We start from the raw sequence: 21,486 nt of genomic DNA on the forward strand, positions 1-21,486 counted from the left end.
ATGGGGGATAGGTCCATCAATGACAAGTAGCCTAGATGGTCAGGGATGCAACCCCACACTCTGGGCATCCCTAAACCTCCGACGGCCAGAAGTTGGACTGGATGACAGGGGATTGATCACTCAGTAATTGCCCTGTTCTGTTCATCCCCTCTGAAGCATCTGGCACTGGCCAGTGTCCGAAGACAGGACACTAGACTAGATGGACCATTGGTCTGCCCAGTATGACCATTCTTATGTTCTTTGGCTTCAGCATCTCTGGAATTCATGCGAATGTCTCACAATCCGCAACAAAATCATATTCTTCCAGTAATGAAACCCTGCACTGGCTCCTCTTCTTTCACCAAGTTTAGGCTCATCTTCACCTTCAAGCCCTTAAAGCACAATAGGCCGCTGCCTCCTCAATTTAAGAAGTTACTGAAAACCCACAAAAGCTGGGAAGGCTTCCCTCTGACCCTTTGATCACAAGAAACAAGTATTGGATAGACAAGGCCATGCATCCAAACGCAGCACATTTAATCTCAATTACAACAAGAACCTCAGTAATGGGCATGGCGGATGGGAAAGAGAAGAATCATTTATTGATGTTTTCCCAAGTCACTAAGAGGAATGCAAGAGAGAGGATCGGAGTGGGAGGGAAAATGCAGAGCTTCAGATGAGCATCCAGACAGGGCAGGGAGTAATCCAAACCACATTTCTGGTATTTGCCCGTTATTGGAGTGTACGCATGCCCTCTCCTCCTTTCTCCCTCGACCCTGTAAAAAAAAAAAAAAAATCCAATTTACTCAAAGCTGTTTTGTACACATATAGGGCAGCACGTTGCCTTCCAGAGTATTCCTATGAGATTATGGAACGAAAGACCCTAGAAGCATCAAACTCTTTTTCTGGGGACCCAGTTGAAGAAAATTGTTGATGCCCATGACCCAACGGAGCTGGGGCAGAGGGTTCGGGTGCGGGGGTGAGGGCTGCAGGGTGGGGCTGGAATGAGGGGTTCAGGGTGTAGGAGGGGGCTCTGGGCTGGGGCAGGGGTGCAGGAGGGGGTCAGGGCTCTGGGCTGGGAGTGCAGGCTCGTGGGAGAGGCCAGGGATGGGAGGTTTGGGGTGAAGGAAGGGTTTCCAGGTTTGGTGGGGGGCTCAGGGCTGGGGCAGGGGATTGGGGTGCAGGGTTGAGGCATGGACTTACCTCCGGCGGCTCCCCATCAGCGGTGCAGTCGGGATGCGGAGGCAGGCTTCCCACCTGTTGTGGCACTGCAGACTGTGCTGCGCCCTGGAAGCAGCCAGGAACAGGTCCAGCTCCTAGGTGGAGGTGCACAAGTGGCTTTGCACAACTCTTTCCCACAGGCACCACCGCCCCCAGTTCCCATTGGCCAGTTCCTGGCCAATGGGAGTGCAGAGCCAGTGCTTGGGGCAGGGGCAGCAAGCGAAGCCCCGTGGCCCCCCTGCCTAGATGCTGCACCTCCTGCTGGCTGCTTCCAGGGCACAGCGCGGTGTCAGAAAAGGTAGGCACTAGCCTGCCTTAGCTGGGCAGCACCGCCAATGGGACTTTTAACATCCTGGTCAGCAGTGCTGACCAGATCAAGGCGATCCAGTAGTGGGTCGCGACTCATGGTTTGAAAAACACTGCTGGTAATAGCTCACTTTACCTGATCACTCTCGTTACAGTGTGTATGGTAACACCCATTGTTCCATGTTCTCTGTGTATATAAAATCTCCCCGCTGTATTTTCAACAGCATGCATCCGATGAAGTGAGCTGTAGCTCACGAAAGCTTATGCTCAAATAAATTGGTTAGTCTTGAAGGTGCCACAAGTCCTCCTTTTCTTTTTGCGGATACAGACTAACATGGCTGCTACTCTGAAACCTGAGGTATTAAGTGAGTACACGAACTAGCGTTTTACTTTCGCTGGTTCCCTATCACCAGTGAAACTTACAGCGCAAAAACTCTGCAAGTGTGGACATACCTTAACACTAAATATCTACTTATCTTTTCACCTGAAATCCTTGCTACTAGAAAAGCAAATTTTATTGATAAACTCCCCCTGATAACAAGGAGGTGGAACAGGTTATTTCAAGAGCCTAGATTAGACTGGTCAAAAATCTATTTACCTTAGGTATTTGTACAGAACCAATTTCATGTGTATTTTGAGCACTATCTGTCATTGCAGCAATTTGCAACTCATTATTGTTATTATCCAAGTTCTATGGAATTTGGTGTCTAAGGTTCACTGAAATAAGTAGTTTGCTTTCTGATTCATCATACTTTAACTATGTAAAGCCACATAAGTGATTTTGATATAAGTACTTTCAAATGTAGCTTCATAAATTAATGAATTAATTACTCCCCAAAAGAAAAAGGGAGCATTGCCTGCAAACAATGTAAATGTTAAACTAGCTTGTAACAGACAGAAGAGAAACGCATATCTAATAACAGTAACAAACTGATTCAGCACATGGTCTAGCTCGAATCCATGAAGTGTTCCACCACTTCCTGAAACACCACAATGTTTATAGTGTTTCATCTCCAAACTCTCTGGCAAATCATGCTCAGGTAAGAGTGCCAAGAGATCCTGAATTTACGTTTATCAGAGTATGTGCAAAATCCAAATGGGAGACTGTATATAAACACAGTTTCATGCCTCCTTATGTCTTCTTTTACAAAGGGATATATGTTCATGCTGTACTTCTCAGGAAATAATCTGTCCATCTTTTTCACCAAAGAAGGTTGACATTCTCTTTACAACGTATTTTTGGCATACTTTTGTCCTCTCTGAAACACCAAAATATATAGAATTTCAGTCACACCTGCTAGTGGCTTTCAGTATTACAAATACAGCAAATCCTGTGTGAAGCAACTTCCCAGGAAACCTCCAGAAATCGGTAAAATAGAAGATGTAGCTTTTAAGAAGACCAGTCATGTTGACCTATGGGAAATTTTAAAGTGGTCACTTAAAACAGGGAGCTGTCTGATTGAGGAGTAGTCCTGAGTGTGTTTTGAGGTTGTCAAGGTTCTTTCCCCACTCTGAACTCTAGGGTACAGATGTGGAGACCTGCATGAAAACCTCCTAAGCTTACTTTTAGCAGCTTAGGTTAAAACTTCCCCAAGGTACAAACTATTTTACCCTTTCCCCTTGGACTTCCACTGCCACCACCAAACGTTTATCTGGGTTTATTTATTAGGAAAGCGTTGTTTGGAAATGTCTTTCCCGCCCAAATCCTCCCAACCCTTGCACCCCACTTCCTGGGGAAGGTCTGGTAAAAATCCTCACCAATTTGCATAGGTGACCACAGACCCAAACCCTTGGATCAATGAACAATGAAAAAGCATTCCGTTTCTGAAAAGAAGGATTTTAATAGAAGTAAAAAGTAAAAAAGAATCACCTCTGTAAAATCAGGATGGTAAATACCTTACAGGGTAATTAGATTCAAAACATAGAGAATCCCTCCAGACAAAATCTTAAGTTACAAAAAGACACACAGACAGGAATATCCATTCTATTCAGCACAGCTTAATTTCTCAGCCATTTAAAAAAAAAGGAGTACTTGTGGCACCTTAGAGACTAACCAATTTATTTGAGCATGAGCTTTCGTGAGCTACAGCTCACTTCATCGGATGCATACCGTGGAAACTGCAGCAGACTTTATATACACACAGCGAATATGAAACAATACCTCCTCCTACCCCACTGTCCTGCTGGTAATAGCTTATCTAAAGTGATCATCAAGTTGGGCCATTTCCAGCACAAATCCAGGTTTTCTCGCCCTCCACCCCCCCCACACAAATTCACTCTCCTGCTGGTGATAGCCCATCCAAAGTGACAACTCTCCACACAATGTGCATGACAATCAAGTTGGGCCATTTCCTGCACAAATCCAGGTTCTCTCACCCCCCCACCCCCCTCCCAAAAACCACACACACAAACTCACTATCCCGCTGGCAATAGCTCATCCAAAGTGACCACGGTGGTCACTTTGGATGAGCTATTGCCAGCGGGATAGTGAGTTTGTGTGTGTGGTTTTTGGGAGGGGGGTGGGGGGGTGAGAGAACCTGGATTTGTGCAGGAAATGGCCCAACTTGATTGTCATGCACATTGTGTGGAGAGTTGTCACTTTGGATGGGCTATCACCAGCAGGAGAGTGAATTTGTGTGGGGGGGGTGGAGGGCGAGAAAACCTGGATTTGTGCTGGAAATGGCCCAACTTGATGATCACTTTAGATAAGCTATTACCAGCAGGACAGTGGGGTAGGAGGAGGTATTGTTTCATATTCGCTGTGTGTATATAAAGTCTGCTGCAGTTTCCACGGTATGCATCCGATGAAGTGAGCTGTAGCTCACGAAAGCTCATGCTCAAATAAATTGGTTAGTCTCTAAGGTGCCACAAGTACTCCTTTTCTTTTTGCGAATACAGACTAACACGGCTGTTACTCTGAAACCTGTCAGCCATTTAAAGAAATCATAATCTAATGCATATCCAACTAGATTACTTACTAAATTCTAAAACTCCATTCCTGTTCTGTCTCCGGCAAAAGCATCACACAGACAGACCAGACCCTTTGTTTTTCTCCCTCCTCCCAGCTTTTGAAAGTATCTTGTCTCCTCATTGGTCATTTTGGTCAGGTGCCAGCGAGGTTATCCTAGCTTCTTAACCCTTTACAGGTGAAAGGATTTTTCCTCCAGCCAGGAGGGATTTTAAAGGTGTTTACCCTTCCCTTTATATTTATGACAGAGGTCTGGTCCCAGCCTGTGGAATAAACTCCCCCAGGAATTAAGGTCTATCACAAACCTCACCACCTTGCATTTCAGTGCAAGGCACATTTCTGTGACCTTGCTTCTTCTCATATAAACACATAGCAACAGGTATATTTTAACAGATAAATAAAAAAGAACCCCTCAAGACAAGACACACACCACTGCACCCACTTCTCCCTCTGGGGAGAGGCTGAGAGAACTAACACCATATGACAGCTGTGAAGTCACATTATTTAACACGCTACTGGAAGGCGCTCTAATACTAGAGTGATGAGTGTTGTCATAAATATAAAGGGAAGGGTAACCACCTTTCTGTATACAGTGCTATAAAATCCCTCCTGGCCAGAGGCAACATCCTGTTACCTGTAAAGGGTTAAGAAGCTCAGCCTGGCACCTGACCCAAAGGACCAATGAGGGGACAAGATACTTTCAAATCTTGGGATGGAGGGGGAAGGGGAAGACTTTTTTTTATGCTCTTTGTTTACGTGGTTGTTCTCTCTTGGGACTGAGAGAAGCCAGGCAGAAATTCATCTTCTCCAACCCATCCTAATCCAAGTCTCCAATATTTCAACCAGTATAGGTAAGCCAGGCAAGGCAGATTAGTTTATCTTTTGTTTTATGTGAATTTTCCTTGTGTTAAGAGGGAGATTTATTCCTGTTTTCCATAACTTTAAGGTTTTGCCCAGAGCGGGATCCTCTGTGTTTTGAATCTGAATACCCTGTAAAGTATTTTCCATCCTGATTTTACAGAGATGATTTTTACCTAATAAAATCCTTCTTTTAAGAACCTGACTGATTTTTCCATTGTTCCAAGATCCAGGGGGTTGGGTCCTTGATGATTTTGTAACAAATTGGTTAGGATATTATTCTCAAGCCTCCCCAGGAAAGGGGGTGTGTAGGGCTTGCGGGGGATATTTTGGGGGAAGACATCTCCAAGTTGTCTCTTTCCCTGTTCTTTGTTTAAAACACTTAGTGGTGGCAACATACTGTTCAAGGACAAGGCAAAGTTTGTACCTTGGGGAAGTTTTTAACCTAAGCTGGTAAGAATAAGCTTAGGGGGTCTTTCATGCGGGTCCCCACATCTCTACCCTAGAGTTCAGAGTGGGGAAGGAACCCCGACAAGTGTGTTCTAAAAATCCTTTATAGAACAGAACAGTACAGGTGTCACTGTATTTGCAATAACTTTTACGTCCTGTAGGTGAAAGTTTCCTTTAAGAATAAATTAGAGTGCTGATGGAGTCAGACAAGTTACTGTGTACAATGGTACCTTTTTACAACGGTCGTCTGCTTGCTGAATACTTTCAAGTCATATCTGGTGTGATGAATGGGGCTACGCCTGTACAACTTAAGAATTCTGATTGATGTTGTGAAGTCGTCTTATGAAAAACTGCTGGACACAGCCTGTAGCATGTACACCAGAGACAGAAACACAGGGAAATACTTAAGGTTAATGATGGTATTTAGACCTCACAAAGGTTATGCAAAATAGATGCTGCAGTCTTAGAAAAAACAATTTAGCTGATTCCTCTGGATGGAGGAGGGAAGGTAGGAGGAGCGGAAATTTGCCAGGAGATGTTTCAATAAAGAAACACATAGGAACAGGAGCCAGGAGGAAGAAGCAGAATGGGGCAGGAGAAAGCAAGATCACAGAAGCAGGGTAAGGGGCTCTAGGAGGGAGAGGTCACCTAGCATGTGGGAGCCTCATGGAGGGGGGTGGGACCCTGACCACATTCCTGAACCCAGATGGCCTCAAGGACTCTGGACAACCCAAGAGACATGGACCCCAGCCCATATATGATCTGTACTCTCCCACGCTTTACGTGGTTAAGTATAACAGAGCATAAAGGTGTTAGACTGTGCAAAGTGTGTGTGTGTTGACTGCTGTCCAGTTACTGAGTGCCCCTGAGAGTGTAACACTGTAAACCAGAAGCTACATTCTTTTTTGGTAAAGTTCTGGCAGAGAGGTGTGTTTATGTAACTGGGATATCTCAGGGGTCAATCTGGTCCTGCGGCGTGGATTCCCCTAACAGCAGCCCTGTGGGTAGCTAGAAGAGGGTGCTCGCTACAGTCTGTGACAGAATGGTTCTTTTATTTTAAAAAGCAAGCTATCTGTGCCCAACCGGTACAACGATGGGACATTTTGCTCCACTCCACACATCAGTAACAAACTCCTCACCTAAATTCCGATTGCAGAAACCTACTACTGCCAGCAATACATGAGCCGGAAAGACAAAGCCTGGCCACCAGTGCCGAGACAGGATTTACAACATTTTATCTTTGAACTAAACTTAATCTAGAACCATTATGTTTACACGGTCATGAAAAGCCCCATTATAACCATATTTTAAAAAGGTGTTTGGCCCGGAGTCTCAAATTCTCTTTAAAATGAAGACGTCCTACTAGTATAAAACCCTGCCATACTAGCTTTTAGCCAAATCTGCCTTTGCCAACTAAATGCTAATTTGTCTCATTGCATGCAGTGTGGTAGCCGCGTTGGTCCCAGGATACTAGAGCCAGAAGGTGGGGGAGGTAATATAGTTTATTGGACCAACTTCAATCTGTCTCATTGAAAGAAGCTCCTCCCGCACATTTTTAGAGAATGCTACCTGCAAACTAAGGTCTGGGGGAAGAATGAAGATTTGGTATAGTGTAATGGCAAAGGTGCCATTTTATCACTGTTCAAAAATTAGGAGATTTACAGGGCGGTTCCCTGCTCATAAAAATAAGAACAAAGTAGAAGGGGAGGGTGGTGGAGAAGAGGAGTGGAACAGAGGAGACTAGAAAACAAACAGACATTTGTGCAGTATATGAGAGAGTCAAAAATGCAAATCTGATGTGAAAAAAAGTTATCAGAGAAGAGCAACAAGGATAATGGAGAAAGAGAAGGTGTGACATCACCCGGGGTACAATCTGGGCTGTGCAACCGCTGTGCCTCCTTCACTCTGTAGCTCAGGATACCTCTCACCTGGCTCTGCTAGTGAAAGGCAGCCCCTCGAGGCTTTGCTTTCACAGCAATTAGCACCCAACAAAGTTATATGAATACTCTCCCGGCCACTCATGAACTATACATGGGGAGACACCCACAAATGCCCCAGCCTTGCACCTCAGAACTGTGCATCTTACATTGCTTAAGATCCCCTTGGACAGTGCAAGCTCATAAGTCGGTCATTTTATCAAAGAAAATGAATATGCACAGCCCTCGTTAACCTGAGCAGAGATTTCCCCAAACAGGTCAATCAAAACACACTGGTTTACATAAAAGAATAAAACAAGCTTATTAACTATTGAAAGATAGATTTTAAGTGATTATAAAGTGATACAGGCATAAAAGGTTAGAACTGGTTACAAAAAGAAATAAAATGATAAAATCACAGTCTAAATGCTAAACTTTGCCAAGCTAAGTAAACTTTGTTTCTCACCCCACCAGATGCTGTGGGCAGTTCACAGTTCATACTGACCAGAAAGCCTTGCAGTTAGGACCATCTCTTACTGCAGTTCAGTGGTGCTACTCTTTGTCTTCCAAATGCTCTTGCTTCCAGGTGTCAAGATGGGAAGTGGGGGGAGGGGCTTAAGGAGCCATCGTTTCTTATTTTATACTCTCCTCCTCTCCTTCAGGAACACCCTCCTGCTGGGGTATAGACAAAGCAGTCTCCTGTGTACATGAGATTGGAAGCATCTCTCGGGTGAACTGTAAATTTCTTGCTAGCACCTTCTGTGTATGTGACCTTTGTTATTGGCCTTTTTTATTTCTGAGGAACTAGTCCGTGGCCGTTCCCCAGACTCACAACGTGCTTGAGTAATAAACATATAGCAAAATCTCATAACTCCATAGACAATGATGAGATGCACATTAACAAGATAATGATGTTCAGTAGCTCATGAGTTTTCAAATTATACCTCACAAGGCATGCTTTGTACAAAATATATTTCATAACCACATAAAAATGGTGAACATGGGGTACAGGGTGTTATTCTGAGGTAAAGTGTGTCAGCCCACGCTGGAGTCCCAGGTTCCTGGCTGCCTGGTGCTGAGAGGTCCGGGCTGCCCCATTGCCCAGCACTGTGGGGTCGGGGGGCCCAGGGCAGCTGCCTGGCCCCGTGAGCTCTGGGGGCTGGGGCAGCCATGCAGTGGGGGACCGGGGCAGAGGTCTGGGGTCAGGACAGGCAGCCGGCCCCGCAGGGTCCAGGGAAGCTGCCTGGCCCTGTGAGCTCCGGGGTCTGGGGCAGCCATGTGGTGGTGGACCGGGACAAGCCGCCGGCCCACCCCGCGGGGTCTGGGGCAGCCGGCCCACCCCACGTGGCCGGGGCCCCAGGGTCCAGGCCGCAGCAGCCGCAGGGCAGGAGTCCTGGGCCAGCAGCCAGCTGGCTCCGCGCCACGGGGGTTGGGTCCAGGGTCAGCCCCGGGCTGCCGCTGCCCTGCCACCTGGCCCCTGCAACCCAGGTTACACAATGAGAACCACTGCTCTACAAGCACCACAAATTCTAAGTAGGCACAGATGCTTTTGCATAAAATTGCGCTCTTCTTTCTTTCCCAGGGTGAGAGCCAGCATCTCTGTGTTACTCTCTAATTGGAAGCACTGTGTTTTAGTTTTTAGAACAACTTTAAAAACTTAGCCGTCTCCCAGATGGCACTGAAGGAGCCTCTCTTTGAGGTTGGTCAACTCATAGCCAATACATAGCCTCCCAGTGAAAACTAATACCCACCTCTGCTCTTAGCTATCATAGAAATGTAGGACTGGAAGGGGCCTTGATAGGTCATCTAGTCCAGTCCCCTGCACTGGGGCAGGACTAAGTATTTTCCATAGGTGCTGACTCCGTGGATGCTCCAGCCCTGGAACAACCATGGAAAAAAATTAGTGGGTGCTTAGCACCCACTGGCAGACACCTTCCTTCTCCCTCTCACCTCCTGCCCGCTGGCAGCCCCACCAATCAACTCCTACCCTCCCAGTGCCTCCCACCTGCTGCCATCAGCTGTTCCTCAGCATGCAGGAAGTGCTGGGGGGGGGCATGCTCAGGGGAGGGGCTGGAACTGGGCGGGAAGAGGAAAGGCAGGGGAGGGGGCTTGAGAGAAGGCGTGGGGTGGGAGTGGGGTCTGGGGTGGATTGGGGGGAATGAGCACCCCAGGGACCCAGAGGAAGCTGGCATCTATGGTATTATCTGCTGGTTCTCCCTCCTTCTATACATCTCTCATCCGATTTCCATCCATTTGGTTTCTGATGTGGTGTTTCACTGAGGAAGCCCATATCCTGCTCAACTTACTTGCTGTATTGTACAAATGGGCAATCCCATAATTATCAATAATGTTTGTTAAGGTACTGCCTCAGGACCAACCAAGAATGGGGCCCCACTGTGCTAGGTGCTGGACAAATACAGAGTAGCAGACAGTTCCTCCCCTCAAGAGCTTGCAACCTAAATAGACAAGACAGACAAGGGTTAGGAAAAGGTTGATAACATGCAAACAGAGTAAACAATGGGATTGTAGCAATATTAGTGTGACCATTTTGCTTTGACTGGCAGGGGTCAGTTAGGAGAAGATCAGCTAAATAGAAAGAAAAGTGACAGGAGAAGGGACGTTGAAGGGAAGGGACACTGGGGGCCGGGCAGGGGAGAACAGCATAGGGGGGACAGGTGTGGAGTGACAGTGAGGTGAAGAGAGTGCAAGGGATGGTGGGGTGGTTTGGAGCAAATAACCAATCAGCACAGGGCTACGAAAGTCCAATTAAAACTGTAGAAATCCTCCAACTATCTCTGCTTTGGCTGCTTCTAACACTGCTCCTTTTTCAAGCCAAGTATCATGTCGGAGTTTGCAAATGTTACCTTTCGCAAACCATTATTTACATCCTTCCGTATTTTACCCCTAAAACTCTAGAGTTTCTTTAGATCCACAAAAACCAGGAAGCAAAAACCTCAAGCTCTCAGTATAAAACAGAGCACGGAGCAATGCAAAAATCATTGCACGTCGTGCACCCTCCTCACTTCAAGTCCTACAGTGACTTTTCCAACTCTCCACTTAATATATCAGTAATATTTGTTAGCTACAGGTAAAGAACAGCAACGCTTTATCTGTTCAAGGCCCATGTAGACATTTTCTTTGCATCACATTATTCAGGGCCAAAACTTAACTTTGGGTATAAAGGATGCACACTCCAACCGCAAACAAGAAAAGATATCTACAATGAACAAGAGCCACTGATTATCTTTAAAGCTGCCAGCCACAGCCACCAGATGAGTTATTTCTGAACTATTTCTTCATGGAGCTGACAAGAAATGACCTAGTTTAACAAATGCCTTATATGCAACCCAAAGTGAGCAACGGCACAGTCCTACTGTTGTGAGCCACATCCCCTCCCCCCCCCCACTCCCCCCGCATTAAAGCTATTTGCAATGTAGTCCTAAAGTGGTTCAATGCTGTAATATGGAGACTGGTGCTCAAAGAGGCTTTGGCTTCATAGCAGGTTCTGTGCTGGTATCAGTTATTTTAAACTACATGGCCTTAATGTGCCCAGGATCAAACATCACTGCTCTCTATAATCTTATGGATTCTACTAACGTGCCTTTTTGATTTCTTTAAAACGAACAGTTTTACTTCACTCTTAAAACTGGCCGAAACAAACATTACTCATGTAAAGAGCGTGTTTAAAAATATTTGTAAAGTATTTTTTGGTGTTGAGGGTCCCGTTTGCAAACTTTAGCACCTAAAATCCCATAACTGGCTGTTCAGACCTCCGCTAGGTGCCCTGAAATCTATTTTAGGTTACTTGAAGGCCAGAATGCAGGATTTATAATCCCAAATTTAAAGAAAACACCCACCCAGACAGCCAACTTTCTGCCACAGATTAAAGAGCCAGCATTCGTAGAATCATTTTAATCAATGTTTCCTCCATGGTTTGAGCATGGTAAAGGGCTATGTGAATGTTGGGTATTATTACTGGAAACGACTATCTGAATAGCATAACTGATAAGAGATACCAGTCAGCTGAGCACTGTTACCTTACTTAGGTGGAGTGGCATATTATACTGTAAATAATTTTAAATAATGCAACTGTCCTATATTCATTTGAAAGTATTTTAAACAGTATTTTGTCTTCTTGTTCCTCTATCCTCCATTCCTCACAGACACCAGCTAAAGCAGTACCTTTAATGCGGGATGTGGGAAAGAGTAACAATTTCTAGTTACTATTAAACAGTTACTACAAATAATTATCTTAAACCTTTTAAAAACCAGCCCATAGCCCCTCTAACCCTAATGCTAGCTCCCACCACAGGAACTTCTCTCTACGGGTATTATAGACAGTGTTTATTATCATTTATTCCCTTGTTCCTGAAAGAGATTAAAAGGAACCGTATAGACCAGGTGTCTTTTGTGCTGTCAATGTGTGATGGCATGCGACTGGCCTCTCAACTCACAAGGGTGGACTCAAGCATGTCCTTGATTTAAAGTGTTAGCTCACACAAAATGGAGCTAAGGGTGGACTGAGTACCAACTGTACAGAAGTACCATCAAGTATCAGACTCGTCAGAAATCTTGGCATTATTACCTGGACACAAAACAAAGTTGTGACATTCCAGGACTTGCTGACAAGATCTCATTTTGAGAGGGAAACAGGTGATATTATATGAGGGATAGACTGGGATCTTCAAAGGACCTAAGTAATTCAGTCATACAACTCCCATTAAATCTCAATGGGAGTTGGGCAGTCTAACTCCCTTTGGCCCCTGTGAAGATCCCAACCCTTGTTTTTATACCAGGGTATCTTCCAGGCTTAAACTCTCACATGAAGTTGAATCATGAGATGCGATATTCTGAAGTATATGAACTGCCTTTATTCAGTTGTGTTTTGTGTCACAGAACACAATAACTGATTATAGTGTACACACAGCTAGATATATACTATATAAACTTGTTCTATAGGTGCCCCATGGTGTCTATCCCAACATTACATCATTAACTTTCCAAATCATTGAAATCTTTCATCTCTCTTCAGTATCACATACATCTATGGCAACATATAAGGAAATAATAATAAATCTATCAAGTAGATAGTAAAGACCGGACTGGCACGAAATTTAAAATGACCAAGTTCCAAAAAGAGTTTTTAAACAGAGGATAAGAAGTAGGGTTCAACGGTTTATTAAGGAGCACAGTTCTCTAAAATACTTATTTTATCCAAGAGAAGGTTAAGAGGTCACTTGATCACAGTCTATAAGTACCCATTGGGAGAGAATATTTCTAATAGAGGAGGGCTGATTAATCTAGCAGATAAAAAGACTGGAGGCTGAAGCTAGATTAGAAGTAAGGTTGAATTAACATTGGACATAAGGTGCAAATTTTTAACAATTAGGGTAATAGACCGCTGGAACAACTTCAAGTGATAATGGCAAAGTCTCTACTTGTGGTTTTTAAAATCAAGGAGGAATGTCTCTCTAAAAGATATGCTGTAGGGTAGCTCAACCAGAAGGTATAGGCTTGATGCAAGAATTATTGGATGAAATTCTATGGTTTATGTTCTGCAGAGAGTCAAACTAGATCATCATACTGGTGCTTTCTGGTCTTAAAAACTATTAATAAAAATTGACCTTCAAAACTGCAATGGCTTATTGTTTTCTGCTTGTTAAAGGGTATATCTACCCAGCATACCCTTTATGGGAGGTGCAATTCTCAGCTCAGGTAGATAGACATTTATGGCACCTCAGCCACTTCGATATTTTTAGCGTGCTCGCTTGAGCATGTTATACCAATAAATTAAAAACCAGCAGGATCTCATTAAAGGGAAAAGGCAAAATACCACATTTATTGTGAATACAGAAAGAATCCTAGTAAGCAGTTAGTTATAGCTATAACATTCCATTCAATTTCATATTTATTCACACATTCATTCATACACACACACAGGTTCTGCACAGTTGTTATCATAGTTACCAGCCTTAGAGTTGCTCATGCCAAGCCACTGGCCAGGTGGCCTGGACATGAGGAGGGTGCAGGGCCTTGTCAGATGCTCATCTGATGCTCCTGGAAGTTGATTTGCAGAATCAGACCCCAAAGTTCTCACTTTCTAGAGTCCATTTTTATAGGAATTTCTTCCTATGCCAGTCTATGGGAATTGCTTCATCATGCTGTTGCTGAATCAATCAGCAGATGGCACATTCCTGACGGCTCCGTGCTGCCAGATGTTATCTTGTTCTTTGGTTCTCCCATTCTTGAGGCTGTTGGGTGGATTCCAGTCTGCCCTCCGGGGGTCCTCTGGTTATTTCCACTTGACGCCTTCTTCAGCCGATGGACACTGGATTCTTAGGCTGGCACCTCCCTGATCATTCCGTTATTATCCCCACCAAGCATCCATCCACATCCATCCTCTATCTCTATTTTAATCACAATTGTTAATACAATAAAAGGGCAGGGAGTCTCTGGGTGCTGTTTCTGTTGTTACAGAGTATTGCTTTGAGTCTCTCTGTGTGAATTGCTTTGAGAACAGACTCTGTCTTAGAATGTACTAACGCAATTAGCAGCTTGCAAGTTTCACACATAGCGGGAGAGAAACAGTACCAAAAACCAAGAGACCTCTTAATTAGTAATACCCTGGAATTTAAACTATGGGGAATCAAACTCATTTGTGATTTTAATACAGAACTTCTTTCATATGATCCAACAAGCAGAGCTAGTGTATTTCTATCTCTCCTGTTCTTGGAAGCACCCTCCAAGCTGCTAGGTAGGCATACACAAAGATAAATTGTGCCTCTTTACGAGTGTAAGCTTTCCCATTCTCCGGCATTTCTTAAAGGCTTTGCTGTTGTCTGTATGATGGAAGCGCTTGTGAAAAGCGCTATATACTCTCTGCTTGCACTTATGTACTGCAGGAATCATTTTGCAGCAGGCTTGTCTAATGGTGAAGGGATCAGTCTCCCCTATTTAGACCATTTGTGTATTAGAGACTGAAAATATTTGCATGCATCTGAAGAAGTGGGTTTTTTACCCACGAAAGCTTATGTCCAAATAAATCTGTTAGCCTTTAAGGTGCCACCGGACTCCTTGTTGTTTCTGTGGATACAGACTAACACGGCAACCCCCTGATACTTGAAAATATTTGAGCTGTCTTGAAGAATAATCTTCCTTAATTTGTGGGCTTTGACAAATTTACGGAGAATTTTCCATTACAGCATCCCCTGCATGGATTCTAGAACTGATGTGTTACAATAAGAAATGTGTTTATGATCACCAGTCTCTTAAAAGGAGGAGCGAGTGAGCATGGTAAAAGATGGAAAGGTGAAAATGGGGGAAGGGGGAGAATGTGGTAAAAACCCATGCTGTCAAAACCCTAAATTTTCCCCACCTTCAAGTGAAAAAGAATTGAATTTCTGCTCTATTGCCAACAAAAGTTGTTCAATAATCACAGATATGGTGAGAGAAAAAGAGTTGCTGTGCTATAAAACAGGGAAGTTTAATCTGAGTGTAGGGTCAAGGTTGCAGAAGATTGGCGAGGAGCTAAGTGGTGGACTGAGTATGTGACTGGATGTAAGCAGAGGATGCAGGCAGTTTCAACTAACTTTGTCCGACAGACCCTGCCAAAAGATATTGTAGCATAGCTCAGCATATTTTTGCCTGTAAACAAGTCAGTTTATGTAATAAGCATAAATCATATATATAAGATTGTAACCAGCTGTTGACCCCATGTAACCCCGAGATAAGCATGGAGAATATAACGTTGCAGAGGACTCCCCCGCCCCCGGCAGAGTCCTGCCTGGTCAGCTGTCCTGAATGGCCAGAGTCCCCTGCAGCCCCTCCGTGCATCCTAGGGGCTCCCCGCGCAGATCGGAGAGTAAGTTCTTCCTTCCTTCAATAAAGCATAGTTTGCTATTCTTAGGCCTGAGTGTCCTCCTTTCACTGGTATCTCTCCCCCCGCCCCTGCAGGCACACTGAGTTTTCAATTTGATCCAGAAAACGTAGCCCTTTTTTTTCTGTATATTATGTAAATAATCCTAATGGAAATATTACTTACTCCTATAGGTCCAGTTCTTTGACTGCATCCTGTGTTCTTTCTGAGTGCATCCTTGGCAGTTTGCATCAATTTCAGCAGCAGTTCATCCAATGAAAGCCTAAAAACCTATGTTTCAGAGTCAAAAGTCTCATGAATACCTCGTCTAGTCACTTGCTGCACTGCATTGGCCTTCCTGTTTTGCCCAGTATGTTGAATTCATGTACATATTTTTGTGAGCAACATTGGATTAACATTGCGAATATTTATATTCTCAAAGTAGAGTAGGGAGAATGGGCTGGTGGATAGCACACTAAAATAGGACTCAAGGGACCTGGGTTCAATTCCTTGCTTAGCCACAGACTTCCGTGTAACCTTGAGTAAGTCACTTACTGTACCCTGTGCCTCAGTTCCCAAGGGTGCCATTTAGGGAGGGCAGAAGCCTCCCCCTGAGTTTCATATAGGAGGTGTGCAAGCTCCCAAATGAAGGTCTTAACTACAGCATTAGTGTGAAATGTAAGTTCTGAAGAGGACAGGTGCCCCTGGGGCAGGGAGTCAGTATTTTGTTTACAGACAAAGGCAGGGTGATTAAGATAAGAAAGGGTTGCACTGCATTGGATCTGGAAGTCTAGCCTGTAAAACAAAGATTCCTGGGAGGGAGGAAGCAAGGGTTGTTTTAGAGAGAACACCGGGAACTCAGAAAAAATACAGCTCAGACCTCTGAGCCAAGGTTACATTCCGAAAACAGGGAGATTTGGGGGTGAAGGTGAAAAGAAGGGGACAAAAACCAAGGGAAGGACTAGCCGTGGTATAGAGAAGATCCCACTCTACCTGTGGTACTCTTGTGGCCCCATCACCATGGTAGCTGATCCTCTCACAAGGTCCAACCTATTTCTTCTCACAGCCCCTCAGTGAGGTAGAGCAGTGCTGTTATCCTCATTGTACAGATGGGGCACTGAGGCACAGAGAGACTAACAGCCAAATTTTCAAAGGTATTTAGGCACCTGGGGTTGCCAGGTGTCCAGTTTTCAACCGGAACACCTTGTTGAAAAGGGCCCCTCCCCAGCCTGTTGAAAATGAGTGAGTGAGTGAGTGAGCGACAGAGGGAGGGGGAATGAAGTGAGCAGGGCAGGGCAAGGGTATTCGCGTTTTGTTTGGTTAGAAAGGATTTTCTAAAGCGCTTAGAAGTTTAGGTGCTTTGTAAAGCCCACTAGATGCCTAGCTGCATCTTTGGGTGCCTAAAAGGTTTTGAAACTCTGTCCTTAAGGCACTGGCCTCAGGTCATACAGGAAATCCATGGTGGGGAGTAGAACCCAGGTCTCTCGGGGCTAGCTCCCTATCCAGCAGACCAGCCTCTCTCTCTCGGATAGCAGACTCTGACAGATGGGAGCAAAACCAAGGCGGCCAGTTCTCTAAGATGCCAGCAAATGGTCACAGGACATTGGGATGGCTGTCATGGTTGACAGCATGAAAAGCAGCACAGAGGTCGGGAAGGATGGAGAATAAGAGTCAGATGAGAGGAGATCACTTAACCTGCAAGGGGTAGCAGCTTCTGCCCCAGGCTGGGTTGTAGAGCAATGCCTGCTGTGCAATTTTACATTTCAACTGAAAACCATTTTGTTTGGTCATTTTTTGTTCCGAGTTTGAGAAAAGGAAGGAATGAGAAAGTGTCGTATGAATATCAGATGTGTTTATGCCTCAAATTCTTAGAGTTTCAGCTCAATTCCAGAACAAAGATGATGAGGGCCTGAAAAGGGGCTAGCCAGGGCTCGACCTTCTCTGGGGCAGCGGGGAGCCACATCAGCTCACTACACCCAGCTGAGGTTTGGGGAATTAGTTCAGCCATGGGAGTCTTCCCTGGCGGCTCTTGTGGAAGCAGAAAATAAGTACAGTTATGCCGGGGCCCTAGGTCAGGGTGGGGCAATAATGCGTCAGGAGCTCAGGCCGGGCTAAGCAGTGACAGTACAAACAATAGTGAGCCCAGGCCTCCAAACGGTCTGGGAGAGGGGGAGACTGCCACCCGCCAATTGGGTGGCAGGGGGACGCAGGCTCTCCCACTCCACTGAGTCCCAGCCCGGGGCCCTAGCAGTGGCAAACGATCCGCTGCTGTGTCAGTGGGGATCCTGGCTGCAACACACTGACATGGGCTCTGGCAATGCTACAGCCAGACTAGGGTCGGCTGCCCCCAGGCTACTTCCTGACTCCCCCTCTTGTGGTTCCTGAGTCCCAGTGGTGTCCTCCGGGGGGTCCAGCACCATGGGTTCCTTGGGGTAGCGGGCACAGGGCAGGTCCGGCAACTTCGCCGGGTAGTGGGCACAGGGCAGATCGGGCCAGTCCTGGCGTGCACCTTGGGCTGCAGGGGCTTCCCAGTCGCGGGCTAGGCTGTAGGCATCTGGCTTCCCCAGCGTCTGGCCCTCCAGTGAGCTCTGAGAGTGAGCCTTTATACTTCCGGGTCGCCCCCTGACCTTCTGAGGGGCGGGCTCAGAGCTCCCTAGCTCCGCCCACCCCAGCCTCCGGATGGGCTCGTCCCTCTCCGGGGCGGCAAGGAGCCACACCGCCTCACTACAGGGCCATTATAATATGATGATTTTTATGATGCTGTAATGGTGTGGCACCAGGGCTGGCTCCAGGCACCAGCGTTCCAAGCAGGTGCTTGGGGCGGCAGTTAGAAAGGGGTGGCAGTTTTTCTGCCACGGCGGCAATTCGGCAGCAGCTCCTCTGTCCCGCCAGCAATTCGGCGGCAGCTCCTCCTTTTTGCCGTCCGCGGCTGATATGAGTGGAATCATCAAGCCTTACCTGAGAGAGAAACAATTTGAGGACTTCCCAAGGTGCATCCTTCATGCCCCCAGGCAGAGAAGTCAAGACTGTGTGAACTAGACCGTAAATTAAGTGAAGTGTAAAAAAAAAGAAATTAGTGGTAATTTGTGCATCAAGAGCGTTTTAAATATGATCATATTGGGATATGCCCTGCAGTGCCTCCGTTTAACCCAGGAGCATTCAACTCAAGGGGCAGAGGCAGAGGACCCAGATAAAACATGAGATGAAATAATCAAACTAACAGATAAATGGGGAATGTTGAATGCTTCTTCATTCAGAAAATTACAAAATCCTGTTGAGCTAAAATCCTAAGTTAGAAGTGGTTTGGGAACAGAATGGGTTATGTTGAAAAAATAAAATAAAAGCGCGTGGTTTAAATAAATGTCAGTTGCAAATGATTGTAGGTAGTGTGTTTTGATGGAGTCCCCCAGTATCATACAAACAGATCAATAAACAGCTATACAACCCCTTCTTGGGCAAAGCCTTTCAAAGCACAGCCCCCACCAAGCAAACCAGTATAGGAAAATATAGCCTGTAAAGGCAGTAGTACTGCTTACGTGCTCCACAAAATTGTTGTGTTGCTTCATTTCAGAAATTTACCTCCTAAAACAGGCAGGCACGTCCAGAAAAGCCCAAACATGTTTCAACACGTTCAGACCTGTCTTTTTTGTCATGAGGTTTTGGGTTTGTTTAATAGATGGTACATTTCTGAAAATCTTTTTCATGTTGAAACATGTTCAGGACAAAATTAGAAAGGCTAAGGCACAAAAGGAGTTAACACCTATCAAGGGACATAAAAGGCAATAAAAAGAGATTTTATAAATATATTAAAAGCAAGAGAAAGATGAAGGAAAGTGTAGGCAGATATCAAGAAGGCTGAGGTGTTTAATGGCTATTTTGCTTCAGTCTTCACTAAAAAGGTTAATGGCAATTAGATACTTAACACGATTAATATTAACAACAAGGGAGAAGGAATACAAGCCAGGATAGGGAAAGAACAGGTTAAAGAATATTGAGATAAGTTAGATGTATTCCAGTTGGCAGGGCCTGACGAAATTCACCATAGGGTACTTAAGGAACTAGGTGAAGCAAACTCAGAACCATCAGTGATTATTGTTGAGAATTTATGTAGGATGGGTGAGGTCCCAGATGGCTGGAGAAAGTCAAACATAGTACCTAACTTTAAAAAGGGAAACAAAGGGGACCCAGGGAATTATAGACCAGTCTGCCTATAACTGGAAGAGCACTGAAACAAATTACTAAACAATCAGTTTGTAAGCACTTGGAAGATAATAGGCTGATAAGTAACAGTTAACATGGATTTGGGTCTTGCCTACTGGATCCTCACGACACTCTGAGATTGAGTTTAGGCTGCAATCCAATTACCCTCCCTATTGAGGGATGTCACAGCTGCTCATGAGACCTCAGGACTGAATCTGAACACTGGAAACTATGGCAAAGAAGTTTCCAAATCGCCTCACCCTGTCATCATGGTTTCTCCTCCCCAGTTGCTCCTTTTATCCATGTCAGATCCACTTGAGAGGTGGACTGCTCTCACCCAGTTTCTAGCTACATTCCCAATAGTTAACATACGCTTAACTGGGGTAGTAGCTTTTATCCTGAACTAAACTGCTAAAAAAGGGCACGTACAAAAACACCAAATCAAACCAAAGAATTATCTTTCCCAGGAACAGCTTAAAAATGGGAGAGAACCTGTTAGCAGGTTTCAAAATATATGAAAGGAATCTTTATACTACTTCCTACACCCAGATGAAAAAACATACTGAAATACTTACTCTATATGTATTCATACCAAAAAAACCCAAAAACAAAAAAAACCCACATTGAAAGGTAACAGTCTCATCTGTGCAATGGTAAAACTTGGCTCTTTGAATTGATAATTCCAAAAGAGGTGTGTGATGAGGACAATGCCCCGCCCCAGCACCTTGTCTGTCACTCAGAATTTGACAATTTGTCGCAGCAGTATCTAGACCCCCCTTTTGCACAAGCCCCAAATCTTCCCCTATAACAGAGACCCTGGTTCAAAAGGTCACTAAAGGTAAGTCTACACCGCAGTTAGACACACATTGACTTGGGCTTATGGGGCTTGGGCTAAGGGGCTCTTTAATTGCAATGTAGACATTGTGGTTCGGGTTGCAGCTGGAGATCTGGGACCCTCACAGGGTCCCAGAGACCAGGCTGCAGCCCGAACCCAGAAGTCTATACAGCAATGCAATAGCCCTGCAGCCCAAGCCTGGCAAGCCTAAGTCAGCTGGCATGGGACAGCTGCGGGTGTCTAGTTGCTGTGTAGACATACCCACAGAAGCTGAGACCTGAGAAGGGGCTCCTTGGTCAATCAGACTGATTTGGCACGCTGGCTACTTCCCATTGGCCCTGGTCTGGAGCTCTCTGATAGAGGCCCTTTTGGTCCCCAGATCCCGACTCCTCTTTGCCCCCTCCCCTCTATCTTGGCATAGGAAGAAGGCCAACCAAAAACAAACCCAAAAAGGCAATTTGTGAATGTAACCCAATGAGGGATCTACAAATGCATCCACACATCTGGCAGACGTGACCACGTTTTTGCCAGATCCTGCTTTCTTTGCTGAGTCTTCTCTTTGGCTTTTTCTGCTCTGCTATTCTTGATGGCTTTAACTGCTGACCAACAGGTGTGCTGCTATCCTAATCCTCCAGCAGCAGCAATTTCCCATGTGTTCGGGTCGACTTGGCCAGCTTTTAGATGAGTATTGAGAGTGTCCTTATATCATTTCCGTTGCCCCCGGGAGTAGGGTATCAAACATACATACGAGACGACTAGCCCAGCGAAGTTGCACCTGTATGATTAGTGTTCAATCCTAGTCGTGCAGCACTGGTCTAAGACTTTATGTTTGGTATCGTGTCTGACTACTGGATGTTACAGATGAGATGCAGACAGTGCATGTGAAAATGCTCTAGGAAAG

At 45.3% G+C, this 21,486-nt stretch overlaps 1 protein-coding gene across 2 annotated transcripts in view; it reads right to left on the reverse strand.

Annotated features, from left to right (window-relative positions):
• Positions 1 to 554: 554 nt before the first annotated feature.
• Positions 555 to 21,486, reverse strand: part of ST3GAL5 (ST3 beta-galactoside alpha-2,3-sialyltransferase 5) — a 68,766-nt gene continuing 47,834 nt past the window's right edge. Inside the window, exons 7-10 of one of the 2 annotated variants that reach the window (XR_012158768.2) lie at positions 8,201 to 8,370; positions 6,010 to 6,143; positions 1,180 to 1,292; positions 555 to 752 (exon numbers count right to left, since the gene is read on the reverse strand). The gene's annotated coding sequence lies outside the window, so the exon portion shown is untranslated. The remainder of the gene's footprint in view (positions 753 to 1,179; positions 1,293 to 6,009; positions 6,144 to 8,200; positions 8,371 to 21,486) is intronic. The other variant, XR_012158767.2, reaches the window with a different exon arrangement.

The sequence above is a fragment of the Lepidochelys kempii genome, chromosome 4 (genome assembly GCF_965140285.1).
Source record: "Lepidochelys kempii isolate rLepKem1 chromosome 4, rLepKem1.hap1, whole genome shotgun sequence".
Classification (NCBI taxonomy): Eukaryota; Metazoa; Chordata; order Testudines; family Cheloniidae; genus Lepidochelys; species Lepidochelys kempii.